Raw genomic sequence first — 15414 nt, 5'->3', positions numbered from 1 at the left:
ACAAATATCTTGAACCGTGCAACTTCAACTATCTTATTTTATGAATTTATTATAAATGCTATTACCTCAAACTTTCTCTATTAACTCTTTCACAGCAGAAGATTCCTCAGTTATGTAAAAAGGTATTTATCTGCCAATTATTGATAATTAAACTGTAGATATTTATAAACATAACTAGAGAAATAAGTAAAATTGTTAATGTACTTTCTTTATAACAAAGTATCGAGTTAAATGAACGATTACAACATAATTTATCCATAATTTTCTCTAATTATAGGCAAAATATTTATTCAGAAATTATCCAGGAACTTTTGAACAGAAGTATATGTTCTATAGCTTCGGAACAAAAAGCTTGATTTACACCAACTTTCTTGGAAGCGTCTTCCACTCCTAGAATTTCGAACATCGATAATACCCTCGAGTCTGAATCACACGATATATCCATCCCTCCTGACCGAAATAGTGGTTGGGTGTATGGGTTAGTTTCACTTCTATTCGAAATGTTTACTATACGCAATTCGGCATAATGTTGCAGTCTCTCAACCCCTGCTGAGTTCTCGAGGTGGTCAAATCTTTGGCACAGAAATGAGGGCTGTAATACATATCTATAGCAGGCTGGAATTGTTTAAGGAGCTAGCGAGTGTCGCTCCCTCATCGAACTTCTCTGTTCAAGAGGGTTGTATTGTACTTCAAATTCACCAAATTATACCATCGTACTTCGCATCTCAATATGAATGGATACATATTGGAAAACGTAGATTCTTTTCTTTTCTCTTTTTTGTGCGTTTGTATGAAATAGATTAAATTGCTAAATTACGTAGAACGAAATCGAATTTACTTCTAGGCGATTGCATCCGATAAATTGAACGCGGTAAATTTCCTATTTGTGGGAAAATAAATACAGAATCTTTCTAGGTCGAGCACCCTCCGTCGTAAACGGCTTGTTCGATGGAGCAGCCTCTCGAATTTCGAGCCAGTTGGAATGTGACTGACGACATTTATCTTACCGTGAGATTTTAAACAACTTAATACTCTCTTTGATACCAATAAAATAGAAATTCATTATTCCGCATCATAAACTGTTTCAATCGCACTATAATATCGATACTACGTGATACATAGAAACCTACGATAAACAAGCGACAGGAATATGCTAATATTGTCATTATGAGTTCGCTCATTCCTCGTTCTTGCGGAAACAACAACAGTAAGAAACAACACGAACAAGCCTCCAGCGAACGAAGCGACCAGAAATGGCTAGTATCGGCAAATAGACGAGATTATTTCCGCGATGGCAAAAGAAAAGATACGTGTCGAAGACCCCGGAAGGAGCGATTCTACGTGCGCGCGGCTGGAAAAAGGATCTTTCGCGTACGCCCATGTAGAACGGTACAAACCTCCATCCACATCTAGCGGGATCCAGCGTATACGAGGACACGACGAGAAAGCGGGCGTTCGTTTAACACCTATAGATCGACTTGGTGAGGACAGAGAGAGGGCGAGGGAAGAGACAGAGAAGTTGGAAAGCAGAGGGACGACGGAGGTGAGAGAGCAAGAGAGAGGCGCAGCAACGGTTCTCTGTTCGGGGGTGGTTTTCGGTGTACGAGGGGCTGGTCCGACCGATGGAAAGTCCTGAGGGATGAGGGAGGAGGTTGCCAAGGCAACGCTCTGCCAGGCTCGGCTTACTTTAGCTCTGCTCGTGCACTCGGATCAATACAGCATCACCGTGAGTTCCCGGACCAAACACACCCCCTCGACACCCGCCCCTCCCACTACCTACCCCCTTCTTCCATCTCCGTCTCATACCACGCTGCTCCCTCGATCTTCTCTCTTTCACTAACAATTTTTCTCTTTCTCTCTCGCTTCGTTTCTCGATTACCCTCTGGCTCTTTTCATCTCTGTTTCACTGTCTGCTCGTTCCTCGTTCAACTTATCCCCGGCTCCGCTCCTTTTCCTCTTTCCTTCTCTTTTATTTGCTGAATGTACGCGCCTCTCCCTTCCGGGGCTCGTGACTCGCTCTCCTCTCGTTCTCTCCTTGTTTCATTCTACCCGTATCTATTTAGTCGTCTCTCTCGTCCACCAGCCAAGCTGCCCGTGCCCGGCCGTGGGCTCTCGGTGCAGTGATCGCAAAAATTATCGCACCGTTTTCGGTAGGTCATCCACGAAAACAATCGAGAGCCATGCGAACGACGAGACGCGGTTAATTAGAGATTTACTGACAGAAGGAACAAGTTGCGGTCTTGGATGAACTTTTTCTACCGTCGTATTATTTTTCTATGCGATCTTCCTACGGAAACGATATAGATTTTTGTTTCTTTTTTATCATTTTTCTCGATACTCCAGTGGCGAGGGTTATAAATACCTGACCTTAGCTAGCTTCATTCACTGCCCCCGTCACATTGATCTTTCCTTGAGCGAATGTTAATACTCCAATTCATTTCATGCATATTTTTATATTAGAACAAGATGATGCTCATATCACGTTCGAACTGTTTCTTCGTTTAGTTTCCCTCGTGATTCTAATTAGCATTTCTTTCGACAGTTACAGAATATCTGAAGAGATCCCTCTACAACGAGCACGTAGATTATTCTTTTCTCGCAGTTGGCACGGTCAGTGTGGTTTCATCTGAAAACCCAGCCCGAATTTCAACGAATAACATCGACATCTAACAACTTTCCAAACCTAGCCATCTCAGAGAATGTCTTTTTTCGTGGCATCAATGTACAAGTGGTTGCACCTAAATCGCTCACCTAGTAATCGAAACGAAATTCCTGACCACGATTTTCGAATGCCAGCGTTCGAGATGGAAGCAGCTCCGGACACACACACCCAAATTTAAACGATCGATGTAAAGCGTCATCTGCAATTCGACGATCAATGCACTCCCCAGTCATCGTCGAGTCGGCGTTGCTCGTCGAGTTTCATTATTATCCGAAAAACGCTCGTTCAGAGACGAGGAATAATTACAACTAGCCCGGAAAGCACTCGTCGACTACTCAAATTTGTTTCAACAACCCACGGAATCGCTCTCTCTCTCTCTCTCTCTCTCCCTCTCTCTCCATGTCTCTCTTTCTCTCTCTCTCTCTCTTCACACGCTGCTAGGTGCATTCTCGTAAACGTCGAATCATATAAATTGCAGCGCACCGATTCGGATGGATCGTTTCGTTCTTCGTAATGCGCTTCTTGGCTGATGGCGTGACGTTCGAGGGTCGAGGACACGGATGGATCAACAAATTCAATCGGACTCTGATCGTTTCGGTTTTATACCGAAGCAAAACTCGTAGGGGATGTAAATCACTCGTAGCAGCCGTTCACCGCTCCATTTTCTCGCGTTTTATCTCTCTGAGTCATCGATGAACTTTTCTACCCTGTCACGGAGAATTAAAGAAATAGAGGAAGAGAGAAATGGTAAAAGAGAACGTAGGTAGTTTTGACGACGAACGCGCTCATCGATTCGCGAACTTCTTCGGACGTTCTTTTTCCGTCGAGCGGAATTGGAATCGCGGAATTTTGAACTAAATTAAATTATCGACGCGCTGAAAAAATATAAGAGGAGAGTATTGGAACGAGATGGGCTCCGAGCGACGGCTGCAAGAAGATATAGTTTCACTTTCTTTTTTACATGATTTCTCCACTACTATTGTATAACTTTACGTTTGTTCGTTTTATTTCAAAAGTAATTATATCTTGTATTACTAAAAGGAAAATAACTTATTCGTAATATAGAAACAAATATAATACGTGAGATCAATTTGTGCAACGACAAAGATGGAAAAGTTCGCCATCAGAGGAGAAAGGAAAAATCATGGCGGGTGTCGAGCAGCTTAATTGACGATTTCTCGTCGGAACTACAGCAATGTTGTACACGATGTGCAGCCCTGGTTTCCCACGCGAACTTAGCCAAGATCATAAACGCGTGAAATCGAAGCCTGCATCTCGTAGTAAGGTACACGAGAGAACTTAAATTAATTCGCGTTTTTACCAATATATAGTCAATGAACATCGTATCTCGTCTCGTATACGCGATAACTCGAAGAGGTAATTTGGACGATAACTACGTGATCGAGACGAGCAAGCTTCGTAGATAGTTCGTTCAGAGAGATAAGAAGACGATCGAAAACGATATATGAGATTCAATGGTCGATTAAAAAAAGGAATGCTCGTGGAAACTGGTGGTTGATTATGATCAACGACTTCGAGCCCAGCGGCACACGGAGCAAAGGGTGGAAAAATGATAAACTTGGAGAAAGCCGGTAATCGGGCAGAAGTTCTCCGCGAGTTTGCCATGGAAAACACAAGGAGACACCCTCTCCATCATTTTGCTCGTAAATTCAACGGGATAAGAGGGGTGAAAGAGGACTCCGTGTCTGGATGCCAAAAAAGAACTTCTCTCGCTCGGCTCGAAGATTAACGAAGAGGAGGAAGATTAACTGACGCTTCCTCCAGAGTGTACTCTTCGTCCTTTACTTACGTGCACAGAGGCACGACTGTCTCTCGCTCCGAGCAACGTGTCATCGGGAAAAATAATGGCCACCGTCGCGGGATCAAAGGCTAATCGGAATCCCTTGTATCGTCCCGTGACTCGTTGGTGAAAAGGTGTTTCAAACGAGCAAAGTAGAAATGTAGAGAGGAAGAGAAGGCGGAGGGATGAAACGTACGCCGTGGAACGGCGGCGAACGATTGGAGAACGAAAACCAGACGAATCGCCGTCGACTTTAATCCCCGGGTCCCAGTATCGCGACCGTTTGATATTATAACGATTCTCGATGAAATCTGGCGAACTACGCGAAAGCATCGACTTTTCCCCTATCTATTCTGCTGCCCAGAGTTGCTCTAAAAAATTGTCGGAGCCCTTCACGGGTGAAAACCAATTTCTCGTCCTTTCAACGGCCAACGATGTGTCACTTCTTCCGGGTCTTTTTACAAGGGAGGACGAAATCCGTCGTTTTCTTCGTTGGTCGCGTAAAAGCGGGCGAGAAGTGTCGAAAATAAAAAGAAAAGCTACATGAAAGGATGGAAGGGCGAAGGGGAAGAGGAGGTGGACGTTCGAGTAGAATAAGGACAAAAGCAATGATCGGAGAAGGACAGGCAGTTGAGTGCAAGAGAAGCAAAGGAAGAGGAAGAAAGGCACAAATGAAATTTAATAAAATTTCAAGCGCGCTGGTCGGACCGTACACAGAGAGCTGCCGGGTCCGTTGGCGGTCACCATGGAGACGCAGCTTCCCGCGCCCCGCGACGTCACTGCTCCATCGATCTGCAACCCCTCTATGGATATCGCCACCACTATAGTCGCTTTACCCACCACCACCACCACCACCACCTCCGATACCATCACCAACACCGACGACATCGGCCGATCTTCTCTGTACGTTTGCATCCATGTGCGCCTCTTTACACTCTCCCCGTCCTACGTTCACAATCCCCTGGACCGCGTAATAGTACGTGGATGAGGGTGCACATACAGAGATGTTGGCCATGTATACGTTCGTGCACGTAGACGTAGGAGCAGCCCGTGCAGCAGCCGGATACTCACGCAGCCGTGGCACGGTAGTACGCATAGGGAAAGTGAGTAACCTTGCCGGTTGCCTGGCTGGCTGGTGTACACCTTTCGAGTCTACCTTCGTTCCGAGCTAGCAGGTGAGGGTGGAGTCGCAAAGATGAACGCGAGCACAGAGAGCAGCAACGAGCGAGACGGAGAGAGGAAGAACCGACAGAGAGAATGAGAAAGAGAAGGCAGCCCTTATTTCTGCGATTCGTCCGGTGCACCCTTCGCCGGATCGCATTATCGATCGATGGATGGGTGCGAACGGGGCAACGGCGAACGACGTCCCCCTCTGTGGACCCCTCCTGTTCTCTTACACTTTTCCTTTACTTTAATACATCATCGATGACTCTTCTTCTTTCCGTTCTTTTTTGCACAACTTCTATATACTTTCCTTTTTGCCTTGTGTATTCTTATGTAAGGTATCCCACTATTTCCTCCTTTCCATGATCCTAGTAATATAATTAAATTCGAGTCACGGTGAAAAAAGGCTGCCACTGATCCGTATTAGTGCGCTCGCGCTTTTACACGTTGATGACGATACGAGCTTTGCTGTGCTCGCGTGAAAGAAGGATGCACGAAACACACGGAAGATGTTCCCCAACGACGAATTAAATTATCTCGATGCTAAACACGATGAAAAATGAAAATTGATGGCAACGATATTGGCAACAAAATAGTTAGATGAATTTCTTTTCTTTTCTCGATCGTCCTCTCTTTGATCTATCTTCTCGTTAATTGTTCTGCTTCCTCATTAAGAGGAGGATCTACTCTAGACCTGGGAATCTAATAAATTAACCGGGACCTCTGCCTCTCTACATGCGGTTGATTCTTCTAATTGTAAACCGACGCGCGGCGCGTTCCTCTTCCTCTTTAATTTCATTAAAACTCACGTTGCATCTTTCTCCGTCATTTCAGCACCGCTTATAGCCCGTTAATCGAATCCACGGTTAAGAGCGCAATTTATATGGAGCACGGACCGCCTTCTTTCTCTCGCTTCTATTTTTTCGCCGTCTCTTATGCCACGATCCCGTGGGATTCAACGACGAAACACGCAATAAATAGCTCCGCCTTCTCCTTTCTTTGCCGTGTTACTTTTTTACCTTGCAAGAAAATACTATTTACATCATTCTTTTATCGTTCATCTCCACATTGTTCTTGGTAGGTCAGATAAAGGATCTGAAACTCGCTGCGGTATGTTCAGAAATAACTTTGATCGCGATTATCGCGGTACCGTAAAGCATTTATCTAACGTTTCGATGCAAATATTGTATCCTGGACAAAGCTTTATATTCTATATGAATTAAAATTTTCCACCAATTTCGAAATTTTAATCGTAATAGGTAAAGCCTGTACCCGAAATAAAATCGCAACGAAAGCAGTTTAACGAGCAGAACCTCAAGCGGGTCAATCTAAAGTTTTATTACGAACATATACCCAAATTTTTCGTCAATTTAAAAATGAGAATTAAAATGGAAATAATTTAATGAACGACAGGGAACCAGTTTAGAATTTTATTACAAATATTATATTTCCAAAACTATCTATTTATTATTTATTCAAATTCTTCGCCAAGCTTAATACTTTAATTACCACAGATATAATCTGTTCCGGGAAAAACAAAAAAAAAAAAAAAAATCGGAACGAGAGCAGTTTACTGAACAGGAGGCAAGCCAATCGAGAGGGCCTGACGGACATCGGGTTGCGCCGTTTACGCGCGGCTAGGGAGGAAAGGAAACACCGCGAAACGTCATTTCCTCGAGTGTTTTTCTTTGCCACACAGACCGCAACGATACGCAGGCCATTTCTGCCTTTCCCGTCTATGGGGGTTGCTGGCCTCCGGCAAGCTACAGCTGATCCCAAATTTTATCTCCCCCCGTGACCAATCAGGAGGTCGGTGTCCCGCACACGATCGAGCTAGACGGTGTGACGCCAGTAGTCCCGACGGATTTTCACCCTCGGAACGAACCCGACTGCGCGGAACCCTCTTCTCTCCGCTGCGTTCCTCTTCTCTCTTCGCTCTCTCTGCTCTCTTCGCTGCGGGATCGCTGTTAACAACGACGCACCGTGACCGAGAACCTCACCACGTCCGAGGAAACGATCAGTCGCAAACACGCTATCTCGATATTTCCATTTGCTCTCCTAATTTTTTCCTCCTGTTTCCTTTCTTACATCGTTAACAATTATGTCAAGCAATTAGTAATTTGTCAACATAGGATCTTTGATGTTTTCTCAAATATAGTTTCATAAAGGTATATGAGTCTGTATGTGCAAAAGTATTATCCAGCGTTCTCATCGTAAATTAGACCGAACAAGTTTCCATTTGAAAGGAAAGGAAGATTTTCCTAGGCAGAGTTTTATCGATTCCCGAAAAACGACCGATACGAAATGCAGCCTTGACAGTCGGTATCGGCTGTCCGTGTAACATGAGAGAGGGGTAGGGATAGGTGCATGGGAACCACCAAAATTGGAAAGGCAATAAGGGTGTACCGAGGGTGCACCTCGGCTCATGGGGGTTGCCTAGCGACCCCAGCATCCAGCTCTCTTTCTTCCGTTTGGTAGCCCGTGCGCCTCTCTTTCCCTACCTATCCTCCTATTTACTGGCTCGTGCTGCCTCTCTCCCCTGTCCCCTCCACTCTTTCATCCCCTTGCCATCTCTCAGCTTGGGTCGCCCCAACCGTAGAATACCAGCTCTCTCCGAACCTTCGTCCGTCTTTCTCCGCCCTCTAGTTTCTTCCCGTTCGCTTCTGTCCGTCTCTGGAAATACCAATACGCTCTTCCTCTTTCTTCCACTCTCCGTTACGCTGTTTTCCACCACCACCAGCGCCGTTACCGCGTACACCCCCTTTTTTTCATCCGTTGTTTCTTTTTCTCCCTGATCTCTTTTCCATTCGACGCTCCGTAGTACTCTTCCGTAGGCTCATTCCCACCCTTCTGCTCATCCCCATCTCTCTGTTACTCTCTTCGTTTCTCTGCGTTTCCCTTTCCCCTCCCTGGACCATCGTCCACCTCTTCCCTCCTCTCACTCCACGGTCCTGGGACCATTTTTCCATCTTCTCCTTTTTTCTCACTCGTTCTCCTTCCTTCCGACGAGCGCCAGCTTCCTCGTTGGTTTTCCGTGTCTTTTCACCCTACGCCAGAACCCGGAATAGATACTCTTTCCTCTTTCATCCATCTTGCCCTACAGTTTCGTCCTACTTCAACCCCCTTTCTTTCGTCCCTGTCGCTCGTTTCTCCCGTAGCCCGTTCCCCGTTTCTCCACGCAGATTCCCTTCCTTCTCCTCTACTCGAGGGATTCCCCTTGCTCCCGGACGAGAAACTAGCCCTGCTGCTCTCGCAAGGAGGCCGTGGCCCGAATTCTATCGACCCACGGTGTGTACCTACTATCAACAGCCTTCAGCTTCATTCACCCGCCCAAAAGATCCGGTTAAGAGATTGCGTACGCACACAGAAGACCGGCACGTGTTTTTGTTTTTGCGACGTTGGCCGGCTTCCGCCGGGGTTGCACCCGAGGAACACCCGGTAGTCGTCGATTTTTTTTACGATCCGACGCGGCGCGGCGAACTGCGAGCGACGAATTGTCAGAATCGAGTCGATTGGAAACGATGGCAATGCAGGCTGGCTCAATGAGATGAATCTTATTGGACAAAATTCTTTTATTTATTTGTACACAAACTTTTTTTGGAAAAATGGAAAGATGCGGTGAATGCAAAAAATATTCAAATATTTATAGCCTCGTTTCTCAATCAAATTTTTTTTCTGTCAGATTCTACATTTCATTTTCTTAGTATCAAGTCTTTTTTTTTGTAGCCGTATTATTCGCAACATTATAATTTTAATATACTTGGATTGAATTCGTTAACATGTAAATTATATAATTAATACATTGGCGTGGAATTATATTTTGTAACCACTGTATAACGAGGATTTCTTAAATTACGCTACAGGTTACTGCTGATTCACTAGACATTGTACTAGGCGATTGACTATCATGAACAAGCCAGTATTTTCCAATTCTGTGAAAATTACAGAAACCAGGGACCCGGATAAAGCGGATTCAATTCATATTTCATTGGGACGCGAATGAAATTTTATTCGTTCACGCATGCATGAAATACGCCATCCCTTTTAATAATAAATCGCGGCACTCGATGTTAACCCGTAATGGCTGTTTTGTCAAACGGTAATTTTAACGTTGTACCATACCCGGAGAATATTCGATATTGTACCGGGCGGTAATTGAAATGGTAAGTCTGAAAGGGAAGTATAAAAAATAGAATGTGAACAAGGAAAGCAATAGGATATAACGGAACAAAAAAAAAATAAAGAATATCGTAGAGTAGAAACAAAACACAACTGTAAAAGCCATCGAAGTTCGAAATTGGTCGAAACGTCAGCCAATTCCCTTTTTAGAATTGCAATCATCACCTCTACCAACGTCGATAACGCTCGTTGCCTCGGGCAATTTAATTCAAACATAAAAAATAATCCCTTTGATGATAGGTGGAGGTCGGCTGGAACGGAGCCAGCGGTCACGGAGAGGCTAGCTCCATGGCCAATCTCCATTCTCCGCGAGATCTTCGACAAAAATTTGTTTTCTCTTCCCACATCTCGTTTTGGCATTTCCCTATGTTCATCGTGGAAAACACGCGTATCAAAAGAGAACGACCGTCGATCTTCAACGTCGTAGTTTGTAATATAAAATGATGCACCAAAGTCTGCAAAATTGAACGTAAATTTGCAAATATTTCTTATAAAAGACTGTACGACACGATAAGATCGAAGGTAGATGTAAAACATTAATATAATATTATTTGGTATTATATTCAATCTTCTCTAAGAAGATTCGTCATTAAACTCCGATCACAATTGAAACTTCAATACATTCGCGTTTAGATTAGCTATGAGTTCGATCGATGACAACATAACGAATCTTAAGACTACTTTCTTGTAAAAATAAGAAATGTGACTTATCATATTCTTCTTCCGTAGTCTTCAATTTCAAACGTTCTTTTGTTCAGTATTGTGTATACATACAATGGCTAGAAAAGGTATTGGCACATCCCCTTATTTTCCACTGTAGCAACCATTTATTCGTATTTCATTTTCATAGTATTAAATATTCAGACTAAATACTTAATATTATATTCATAATTAATAATAAAAGTACTAAATAAACAAAGTTATATAAAAGTATGGAATGATACGAGATCTAATATACTCGGAACCAATTAATTAGTATATAAATGCTATAACAAATACAGTGGGATGCCAATGCTTTCTGTAGCTATTGCAAACATTTTTCACACAAAAAAATTAATTTTCCCAGAGATATAATTCCACTACCTTGAATTACAGATTGCACTCCGTCTCCTAACTTTTATTAGTTCCCATTCGATTAGTTTGATATTCTATTGGTGACAATCGATCTTTTCGTAGACGAAGGCTATATTTACATTTACATGTTTGTTGACAGGGACGCGTCCCTTACTCTCGCAGCACACAAATCTCGTTGGCTCTCCGCAGGAGTCACAAGGATTCCGCTCTTCTAACAGCAGGTGGCTATTAGACGGACACGGACACCGGTGGCCTCCAGTTTTACGGTCTCCGTAGTCCTTCCACCCGCGATTCGATTTTCTCCAATCGACACCGACAACCATGCAAGATCGAGATAATCCCGGTGATCGTGATTCACTTCGTTCCGAGAAAGGTAAAGTGAGTTGTTTATTGCGCCGCGCCACTGGTAACACTTTTACGTTCGCTCCATGTCCCGCCGGCCGTTTATACACTTCCAGTAGCCAGTATATTTTTTCGAATTGATAGTCGTTCGTTTATTAGAGAGCTATTTTACTACGTCAAACCCACCTTTTTTTTTTTTGTTCCTCCATTTTTAATAGGGTACGTAGTGCTGTCGTGTGTTTTTGACGTTTATATATGCGAAATCGTATATCTTGATTGATAAAACAAATGACTATGCGTTTTTAGAGAATTCAAAAATTTCCCTGATTTATGTGCTCGGAGATTATTTATCTCTTAACCCTACCAGAGTCCTTACATTTACACTTATTATCAATTTTTAATTGCTATTTGTTACGTTAACATTAACCTCGTAATACACATAAAAAATGGAATATTAAATGCAACTCCACTGCTGTCCAAATATTTGTACATGTGAATCACGTACCTTGATTTATAATAAATAACTATATATTTCTAGATCAGGTAAATTCAACGATATTCTTAATTTATATCTTTCATATATTTTTTCACTCTCATGCTTCATCTTTCTTGCATTTACATTTATCTAATTGTTAATCGATAACTGTTTTACTAATATAAATCTACTTAGTGAACATGGAAGACACTTAAAAATGTCTAAACATTAGAAATAGTTCTGATGGCAAAAGCCAAACCAGTGTCTGACCAACAAGTGTCTAATACTACTTACGTTCTTAAACAAGGCGCACGGTCTTTAATCAAAACCCTCTCAGCCAATGCACGTAGACGAAGGAAAAAAAAGGGATATTATGCGCAGCATTTTATGCAACGTTGTAGGATTAATGACTCTCATTATACCTTTAACAAGAACGGGTACAAAAGAAATTAATACTCACTTTCGATATCAGCGCAACGATTCGGTTCAGTTGGTACGCCGGTTAAATCGTGCTATTAAAAATAATTAATCGCCATCAAGTTCGCGCAATATTCTCGCAAAACTGATTTCTCAGATTAAGCATAATTATCAATTATAAAACGCAGAAGCAAATCGACGAAACGTTACAACAACTTTCCGACGCGCTCGTAAAAGGATGTGAGTATGAAGGCATGAAATGTTCGTTTTTCTTTAATTGAGACAAACGTGCTTTTAATTCTTAGCCGAATTAGTTTACTAACCCTTCCGAGGCGAATTTTTCTTTTAATCCTGTTACGTTCTTCCATAGTAAAAGTTATCTTGGGATGCATTGTCTTATTACCTTTAAAAGGATTAACGCAAGTATTATTGCTAACGAAATACGACGTTCGTGATATTAATTTCAAAAAAATACTGTTTAGAATTTTATAAGATCTTAACAAGTCTACTCTATTTTTCATCTTGAAAACTGATATGGCTGCAAAGAAGTTTAAAAACCCTGATCAACGTAATATCGTACTTTATATATAATTAAACGCTTTTACTTGAAATATATTCCGTCTGAAAATTAAAGCAGTGGTTAACCCCTTTACACGCGTATCGATAGAGATACGCGTCTTCGGTTTACACACCGACCATGTTAATTACGTGTTAGTCGTACGCTGTAGTGCTGGACTAATATGCCCGCAAATTCGTGACGCGGCTCGTCAATACAGGTAACAGTGCAGTGTATTTCCATCCATGTGCCGCCATGCAGTGTAATTTTCCGCGTACCACTGATTAATACCGCCTCGATATAGTAAACCGGACAAAGATACTATATATATTCCATCTATAATAATGTTCTAATAAATTTTTCGATAAACACCCTTCTCGAACGTCGAAGCTTTTGATGATAGATAACGTAAATATTTGATATCGTTAAAAAAGCCTTCCACCTCTGATAACCCTTGAACCAGCTTTCTCGAAAATACCACCCGTATCCCATAACATCGAACACAACGTTAATTTCATTAAAACGTTCGATTGGAATTACCAAGTTGTCAGTCGTTTCGTCTCCGCTAATTGCCGATCAATTTTCCAATTTCCGCGGCGTTGTTGCGGCTTGCAGAAGGAAAAAAGAAGCTCGTCGAACGAATCCAACCGTACCAAACGTATTTACGGGGAGGAATAGCCACGTAGAATGTTTCGAGGCTGTGTTATTTCCTTCTCGTATCCAAGCGACAAGAACGATCCGGTGAAAAAAAAGAAAAGGGAAAAAAGAAGAGAAAAACAAGGTCCACTTTTTTTCCTCCTCGACAACATCATCTCGAACAGGAAAAGAACTTTCGAACTCGAAAGATGGCGGAACTACGGCGTGGAGGGATTGAAGGTGATTATTAGAAGAACGAAGGACTGGGTAATCGACGATACCATCCGCGCGAGAAAACGGACCGCCTAGACGGGGATGAAACTTGGATTTTCTTCGCCGATCAACCTTCCTTTCGTTTTATTCTGGTCGAGAAACGCGGCTCGCCGGTGTGCGAGCTTTAATTGATATTAGGAAGTTGAGAAAAGAAGGAAGTAGGGCGGAACAAGTCGTTAAAAATGTAGTGGACGGTAAACTTCGAGGCGGTTCTCTCGCGTTTGCTCTCGATGAAAATCGGCCCGCGTTTTTAATTGCTTCCCTACCCTCGAGCAAGCTCACGGAAGATTCTTCTTCAAAGAATAACCGCGTCTTCCCCTAGCGAGCGTTGGGATCGTTGCGCGACCGTGTGTTTTCTTGCAATGGGAACTAAGGAAACGGATTTTAATTTTCCTTCGTTTCCTGCTTTCTTCGCGCGGCCCGGTTGAATTTCAGACGGAAAAAGACTCGACGCGAGCGTATTATTAGCGAACCTGCCGAGAGCACCGTCGCTGAGAGCAAGAAACGGAAATGGCGCGACGTAAACGAGTCGTTCCGCTCTTCCGCGGATAAAGTAACAGTGGAGGTGAGATCAAAGTCAAGTCCTTTCTCTTTTCCTCTTTTCTCTTTTGTTTCACCTGCAACGAGAAATAATCTGGTAAAAGAGCTTTTTTCCTCGATACTTTGATACGAGACGCGAGTCTGATCGCATTAAACAAAAACTCGAACATAGCATGCAGCCTCCTATCACGCGAGAAACGGGCTTTTCTTTTTGTGTATTCCCAGACTACGACTGGTAGATTAACTTATACTTTCTTTGTTACGACTGCGAAACCAAACGCGAGACGAAATAACGACGTTTAAAGTACAAAACGACCAGATTCTGCTAACGTTTATACCACGATAAGCTCTGTAGCGAATAAAACGCAAACACGTACGAAACGTAATTAGATTTTTGCGTCCATCGCCAGGCACGTTCGGTATACCTCATTTCAATGAAAAAAACATTCTCGTTTGTCTCGTCCGTTTCTCGAACGTCAGTGCACAGGTACTCTCCCAAGAGACGAGTCCTGGATGATACGATGCGGGAACGTGAGCAAAGAACCGTCGTGAGACCTTGCACCCGAAATTCCCACCCCCTTTACGCGGCCAGAATCCAAAGACCGCGGGGGATCTAACGAAAACACCGAAGCGAGGCGAATCTCCCTCGTTTCTGGGTGACTCGTGGATGAAAGAGGGATGACGGGTGAGATGGCGAGGCAAAACGAGAGCGAAGCGCGCGGGAACAGAGGAATTGAAACACATTACAGGTCCATAGTAGGTGGAGGTAGGGGCGTGCTAGGTTGCCAGTCAAAGAGGGAAAAAGAATTAGGAAGCAAGGAAGGAAGGAAGTAACGGACGAACGAGACCACGCGAGAAAGATATAGTCTCTCTGTGATCCGACTCTCCCCTGAAGGTTGCTCGTGGAAGAGGAGGTTGTACGCCCTTGAACGAAGACGGGCAACAGGAGCGTACGACGTGCATCCCTTTGGACAGAGACGAATGCCTCGGGAACGAGGAGAATGCTAGAGTCCCGTGCGCTGGGGCTCGGAGAAACGAGAAACGCAAAAACGTGAAGGAAAGAGACAGAGGGAAGAGAGAAGAACAGTATGTAGTAGAGAAGAGAAGAGAAGAAAGGCGCGCGCGGTGTATGAAGCTCGATTTTCTGGGTGACGCTTGCGCGACTCGTGTTAAAGCGCGCTCGCGCCATCAGCCAACCACCACCAGTAACGACAACGAACCACCTCTCCCTGGGCGACGTGGTTCTGGGCAGAGCGACGGCAGGCGGGTAAACGCGAGCACCCGGCAGAGAAGCG

The sequence above is a fragment of the Bombus pascuorum genome, chromosome 5, assembly GCF_905332965.1.
Source record: "Bombus pascuorum chromosome 5, iyBomPasc1.1, whole genome shotgun sequence".
Classification (NCBI taxonomy): Eukaryota; Metazoa; Arthropoda; class Insecta; order Hymenoptera; family Apidae; genus Bombus; species Bombus pascuorum.
The sequence above is the reverse complement of the archived record's forward strand: the minus strand, read 5'-3'. Positions refer to the sequence as shown.